General features: G+C 45.2%; 1 pseudogene; it reads right to left on the reverse strand.

Moving 5' to 3' along the window:
- Positions 1–840: 840 nt before the first annotated feature.
- Positions 841–6298, reverse strand: LOC129399896 (histone H3-like; annotated as a pseudogene).
- Between the last annotated feature and the right edge of the window lie 827 nt (positions 6299–7125).

Raw genomic sequence — 7125 nt, forward strand, 5'->3', positions numbered from 1 at the left:
TTCGAGATTCCTGTATGAATGAACATATGGGGAATTACAACTAGGATGTAGGAAGGGCAGAGGCCAGCCCTGCTGCAGAGCTGTGAGTCCCCATCCGCAATTTCAGCTTGGCCCGGGCAGCAGGCTGTTAGCCTGGGGGGTTACACACATCTGTGACCCCGTGCTTAGAAAGGCAGAGAATTTCATCGATGCTACAGGCACCTGGAAACCAGCCAGACGGAGCGCTGGGAGCTGCTGTTCCTAATTGCAGTGCCTGATGTACTTTCTGGGCCATTTTTGGTGTTTGCACTGGATTGTTCGAAGCAGTTAATATAAGCAGACTCTAGACCCTTGGAATAAAATTCTTATTCTACTACTTTCTAGCTGTGTAAACTTGAGCAAGTAGCTTCAGTGTCCTGATCTAGATTTCCTCAAATCTCTTGTACAAAGAGATCAAAGTGTGCGCAGTATTAAAGGAAATAGTGTAACTTAGAAGAATGCTCGGTATGGTTAACAAAGCATTAGCTTTTCATTACTTTTAGGATTTAGAGGGGAATCTCAGAAATTGCATGAGACGAAATAACTATACCTCAACAAGATATAAACTTAGGGCCAGAGAGATAGTACAATGAGCAGGGCACTTGGCTTACATGTGGCTGGCCCAGATTTGATTCCCATATAGTCTCCTGACAGGAGTGAGCCCTGAAGGCAGAGTCAGGAGTCCTCCCAGCACCTCAAGGTGTGGTCCCTGAAGTAAGCACTGCACTGTAGCACTGTCATCCTGCTAGTCATCTATTTACTCGAGCGGGCGCCAGTAGCATCTCCATTTGTCCCAGCCCTGAGATCTTAGCATCGTAAACTTTATGCCCTCTCTCGGTGGATACGGCAGGCCAGCTGGATGTCCTTGGGCATAATGGTGACGCACTTGGCGTGGATGGTGCAGAGGTTGGTGTCCTCGAAGAGCCCCACCAGGTAGGTCTCACACGCCTCCTGCAGCGCCAGGAGGGCCGAGCTCTGGGAGCGCAGGTGGGTCTTGAAGTCCCGCGTGATCTCGTGCACCCAGCCGCTGGAATAGTAGCTTGTGGATAAGCAGCTCAGTGGACTTCTGGTAGCGGTGCGGCTTCTTCACGTAGCTCATGACTGCTGGGCGTGCTCTTGCGGCCGCCTTGGTGGGCAGCTGCTTGCGGGGCACCTTTCCGCCCGTCAACTTGTGCGCCATCTGCTTAGCATGAGCCCTCTTGTTCTTCCTGACTCAGCTGGAGGCTCCTTCAGGGTTAGGAAAATGGGACCCATTTTTGCTACTGTTGTTGGCATATTTAGTACGTCATGGCTCTCCTGTGCAGGCGGGATACTCGGTAGCTTGCTGGGCATTGGGGGACAGGGGGATGGAGGCTTCTTTTGGGCTGATCTCTAATCATCCCTGCAGGTGTTCCCAGTCTACCAAATGTAAGCTCCTGGTGACCGGCTTCCTGTAACAGTTTGCACGCTGACAACATGCACCTGCCTGCATCTTCAGGCAGCGCCTGGGGCATCTGCAGCCTCAGGTTGATCTCCTTGAGGTTGAAGGTGTGTGCCTAAAGGTCATTGAATAGCTGGCAGAGCAAGACCCCATTGCATAGGGTCTGTGCCAGGTCGAACACCTGTATCGAGTCCCAAGTCACTCCATGGTTGGCGGACAGCGTCCTGCAGTGGATAAACCATTGCACGTGCTACTGTCACTGTTCCACGCTCGATGGTGTTGTGACTCGGCCTGGCCCGGGTTGGCGGTGATACTCTGGCCGCAGCCGTGGTTTTTCCTTGCCCTGCCAACACCACTCTGTCTTAATCCCGCAAAGCAGCCAGTGATGTCCAGCAGGAATCATGCGCAGAGTTCCAGTTGCTGGAACCCTGAAGTAAAATAAACAAAAAAGAACTTAGTTTTATTATATGTCTATTTCTTTTGGTAAAAGAAATCTGAAGCATGAATCCAAAAGTGGTGTGAGGGATAAATTATCTGTCCTGCCCTCTGGAATGCATGGCTTCCATTTCTAGGTTTTCTATGCTGTAATATAGCTGCCAAAATTCCAGCCATCACTTATTTTTTGCAGGTAGGTAGGAGGAAGGAGTGAAGAAGAACAAAAACCCATCACCTCCAGTATTCCGTCCTTGTTTTCTTTGTTGTACTCTCTTACTGCCTCTAGTATACAGAAAATAATAGCATATTATAGACTATGGTATAAAGTGTCTGTGAGGTCACCAACCAATTTCACATCCTCAACTAATAATTTTTCTAATCTGTTAATGACCTTTGCCTGCTGCTATACTCCTGACTTCGTATCTCAAGAGGAAACACACTCTGCTTTTATGTTAATTCCCTTGCTTATTCTGCTCCTTAAAGTCAGAGGAATATTTATTAAGCTAAAGCTTAAAGCTGATAATAATTTTTCATATGATTAGTAATGGCTGAAAGATGGAACATTACTTGACAAATAATATTACATTTAAGGACAGAGGTTCCCTTGATATAGTTTCCAAACCTAAGTTAGTGTTGGAAAAATCCCCATATCAAAATTTGATGTGACGTGGTTTTTGGTTTCTTCTTTGGCTTTTGTGAACATGTTCACAAAACATTTGAAGTTAATATGCTGACAAATATGGTGACTTGCTCTTATGTAACTGGCATCAGATAGAATTAAATTGACCGCAAGAGGTCACCCAAAATAAATCTTATCAGACAAAATTCATTAAGTTGGGTTAGGGGTAAGGTGAGAAGCAAGGAAACAGAAATGGTGCTTTGGGCTATGTGATTTTAAACACTGTCAGGAGACATTCTCAATTAAGATTCTGACCCACAGCTAATGGAAAATTTCTAACACTGTCCTTGCTACCTGTGTAATTCTTCTGAGCTATTTTACCAGAAGAATCACAAACAAGTGCTCTGTGATGAGGTTCAGGTCAGGAATCCATATCTTATTCTCAGTTATGAGAAAATAGGTTAAGAAAACTCTTTTGAGAGGAGCTAAGGAAGTAGTATCTGGGCTAGAAAGATAGTTTAACAGACTGAGCACAAGTTTTGTGCATGGGAGCCCTGGGTTTGATCCCCAAGCACTGTATGGTCTCTCAAGCATCACCAGGAACAACCCTCAAGTACACAACTGGATGTACTTGAAGATTGTACATACATACATACTTGACAATGCTCAGGGTCATCAAGTATGAGCATTGTCAAGTATGGTTCTGAAAAAACAAAAACAAAAATAATAAAGAAATAACATTTAATAATTGGATATTATTGTGAACATTGGTGGAGGAGAATGGGCACTGGTGGAGGGATGGGTAAATGATCATTGTATGACTGAAATGCAAACAGAAAAGTTTGTAAGTTTGTAACTGTACTCCAAGGTGATTCACTAATAAAATTTTTTTAAATTGGATATTGACAGCTCTAATAATTGTAAAAGGTTAGTTTTGTGTGAATGACATGCTGAAATCGCTAGGAAGGGTTCAAGAACTTCTCTGCCAAATATTTTGCACACATATTAGAGGCAGGAGAGGAAGAATAGGAGGAAGAGGAAGAGAAGGAAATAGGATCCTTGATAGGGGTCAAAGTTGTACTATTGGATCACAGTGGTAGAATGGGTAAAAAATTTAAAGCTTTTCTGCTTTAATTCCTTTTTCTTATTGGTATTTATTTTCTTTAAACCTCCTGGCTCTTGGGTCTTTTCTTCTAGGACAGCTGGCACAATGAAAGACTTCTCTGCTGGGCTGCCTCTTGGCTGGTTCTGCTCTGGAATCCAAAGAAAAATGCTACAACTTGGGGCTGGAGCAATAGCACAGCGGGTAGGGCGTTTGCCTTGCACGCGGCTGACCCAGGTTCGATTCCCAGCATCCCATATGGTCCCCTGAGCACCGCCGGGAGTAATTCCTGAGTGTAAAGCCAGGAGTAACCCCTGTGCATCGCCGGGTGTGACCCAAAAAGCAAAAAAAAAAAAAAAAAAAAAAAAGCTACAACTTGGTTCAAGATTAAGTTTTGGGCAGGAGCTAGTCTGGACTGTACCCAAGGAGTCCAAATGTGTATGCATGGCCTGACTGGCTCACCATGCCCAAGGAAACGCATAAGGAGATTTGAGCCCAGAGTTCTCTGGTGGGAAGCATGGCTTATTTTCTCAGGAACTCTGGATGGCAGGAGCAGCTGATCACCACTCTCATGTGTTCTTGGGAAGGATGATGGCAAGTGAATCGAGTAGTTTGCTGAGAGGTGTTTTTGTTGCCAAACCAGATAGGATTATTTGAAGAAATGGATCAAGAAAAGGGTCCCTCTCAAGACATACATGTGAGAGGGAGGACAATCCTTGGCAACAATGTGACAGTCAAACTGACTAAGAATATCCAAGTGAGGGGCCAGGGAGCTTTCACACTTACACACACACACACATACACACACATGCATACATATGTACACACATACTTGATATGCTGGAACTATACATACTTGGTATGCTGGAACTCTGGCTTTGATCCTCTAATCACTGCCGGAAGTGACTCTTCCCCTACCAGCACTGAGTTAGGAGTAGCCCCCAAGCACTGCTGGGTGTAGCCCAAAAACTAAAACCAAAATCAACCAAACAAAAAAGAATAAATACCTGGGACTGCATATACCAGAAAAACACCCAATCCTAGGTGAGGTGCTTGCTGCCAGATGACCTTATGCCCTCTTGCATGACTTTCTTTGGAAATAGCATCTATCATTGAAAACAATCCTAGAAGCCAATACCGATCAAGCAGATCACAGAGAATCTGGTGATCACAGACTACGGAGGAGTCAGTTGGAAAGAAAAACTGAGCTGCTCTGGTGAAGGAAGGGTGTGTGTAAATGAGAAAGGGACATCTAAATAGTTCCTGTACTTCTTGCTCCTACTTCATTACTTTCTCTTTCTCTCTGCCATTTTCTCAGTGGCACGCAATCAAGTAATAATGTAATTTCCATCTTAAAAACAAACCCTAGGAACCAGAGGTAGCTTGATAGGCTGAGTGCATGCTGTGCATGTGGAAGGTTCGGGGACCTAACTGGTCCTTGAGCACTGCTGGAAGCAACCCCCAAGTATAGAACTGGAAATAGCCCTCAAGCCTCACTGCGTGTGACCTAAAGTGAAAAACAAATGAATAAATAAAAGACAAAAACAAAACAAAACAAAATCACCCTTCAGTTATTTTTTTTCACTTTGATAGGTTCCATTTTCCCATTTCTTTTCTTTCTTTTTGTTTTTGTTTTTGGGTTACCCACCCTGCGATGCTCAAGGTCTACTCCTGGCTCTACACTCAGGAATTTCTCCTGGTGGTGCTCAGGGGATGTTGGGGATTGAAGCGGTGTCATTCATGACTGTGTGCATGGCAAGTGCCCAGCTGCTGTACCATTCATTTAACACACATTACTGAAATTTGTCATGTAACTATTTGCCTCTGTGAGACTATAAACTCCAAAGTTAGGGAATTTGTCCTTCTTGGACGCCATTATTTAGTCAACTTCCTAGAATAGCTGGAGTTCTATTTTGGTGAGAAAGGGCATACCTAGTGGTACTCAGAGGCCATACCTGGTTCTTTGCTCAACAGCTACTTCTGGCAGAGTTTGGTGTTCAGGGATCTATGCAGTGTCAGGGATCAAATCAGTGTCATGGTCATAGCCAAATGCTAGACAGGTGCCCTAACCTTTGTACTATCTCTCTAGCCCAGTAGATTTCTTGGAAAATAATCGTGCTTGGGGTCCACTCAGGGGGTGCCCAGAAGACCACGTAGTACTGGAGATCAAATCTGGGACTCATGTATGGAAAGCATGTACTCCAGCCCTTTCGGTTTTTACCATTTATTTATTTATTTATTTATTTATTTATTTATTTATTTATTTATTTATTTATCTTTTTGGGTCACACCCAGCGATGCTCAGGGGTTACTCCTGGCTTTGCACTCAGGAATTACTCCTGGCGGTGCTTGGGGGACCATATGGGATGCCAGGGATCGAACCCGGGTCGGCCTCGTGCAAGGCAAACGCCCTACCCGCTGTGCTATCGCTCCGGCCCCTCGGTTTTTACCTTTTAAAATAAACTAAATAATGCCACAGTTAGTCATCTCACAGGTACAACTCATGGGATACGATTGGAGTCTCAACATTTAATCAAAGACAAATGCCAAAACTTGGCCAAGAAAAGCTGCCTGATGACATCCAAAAGCACAGGGTGGAGGTAAGTTCCTGTGGCTACTTTGGACAGCTGTAACTTACCTTGTGGGAGAGCAGCTGGTTCCAGAAATCTATCTGTATACAGCTCCGGGAATGAAAGAAAACCATGGATAAGACTAAGAATGGCATGGCCAAAAGGGGGTGGGTGGGGAGATAGAGAGAGAGTGAGAGAGAGAGAGAGAGAGAGAGAGAGAGAGAGAGAGAGAGAGAGGGAGGAAAAGAGGGAGAGAGAGAGGAGGGAGGGAGAGAGAGAGGGAGGGAGAGAGGGAGAGAGAGAGAGAGGGAGAGAGAGAGGGAGGAAAAGAGGGAGAGAGAGAGGAGGGAGAGAGAGGGAGAGAGAGAGGGAGGGAGAGAGGGAGAGAGAGTGAGAGAGAGAGGGAGGAAAAGAGGGAGAGAGAGAGGAGGGAGAGAGAGAGGGAGAGAGGGAGAGAGAGAGAGGGAGGGAGAGAGAGATGGAGACAGAGAGACAGAGAGAGAAGAAAAATGGCTCCTGCCATAGAGGTAGGCCGGGGAGGGACGAGTTGGGTGAACTGGAGGGTGGTGGGAGAGAAACTGGGGACACTGGTGCTGGGAAATATACACTGGTGCAGAGATGGGTGTTGGAATGCTGTATGAAACCCGGTCATGAATGGCTTTGTAGTGGTCTATCTTATGGTGATTCAAAATAAATAAAAGACTAGAATGAGTTGATTCTTGGCTTGAATAAAAGACTTGAATGAGTTTCAGAATATCTTTATTTGAAGGAAGCACCAGCTAGAATATTGCCTTTCATTGAAGTGTGGGTGGAACTAACCTTTTCCTTGTCAACCTAGAGCTTCGCATATCATAAAGGAGAAGAATCAACAAGCATTGACAGAGCCTGCAGGGGCTGCTCCTCTCCGAGCCTCTACTAAGCAACTGGCCCTCAGGGACTCTGAATGTGAGAGCAAGGCTCC

The sequence above is a fragment of the Sorex araneus genome, chromosome X, assembly GCF_027595985.1.
Source record: "Sorex araneus isolate mSorAra2 chromosome X, mSorAra2.pri, whole genome shotgun sequence".
NCBI classification, from domain to species: domain Eukaryota; kingdom Metazoa; phylum Chordata; class Mammalia; order Eulipotyphla; family Soricidae; genus Sorex; species Sorex araneus.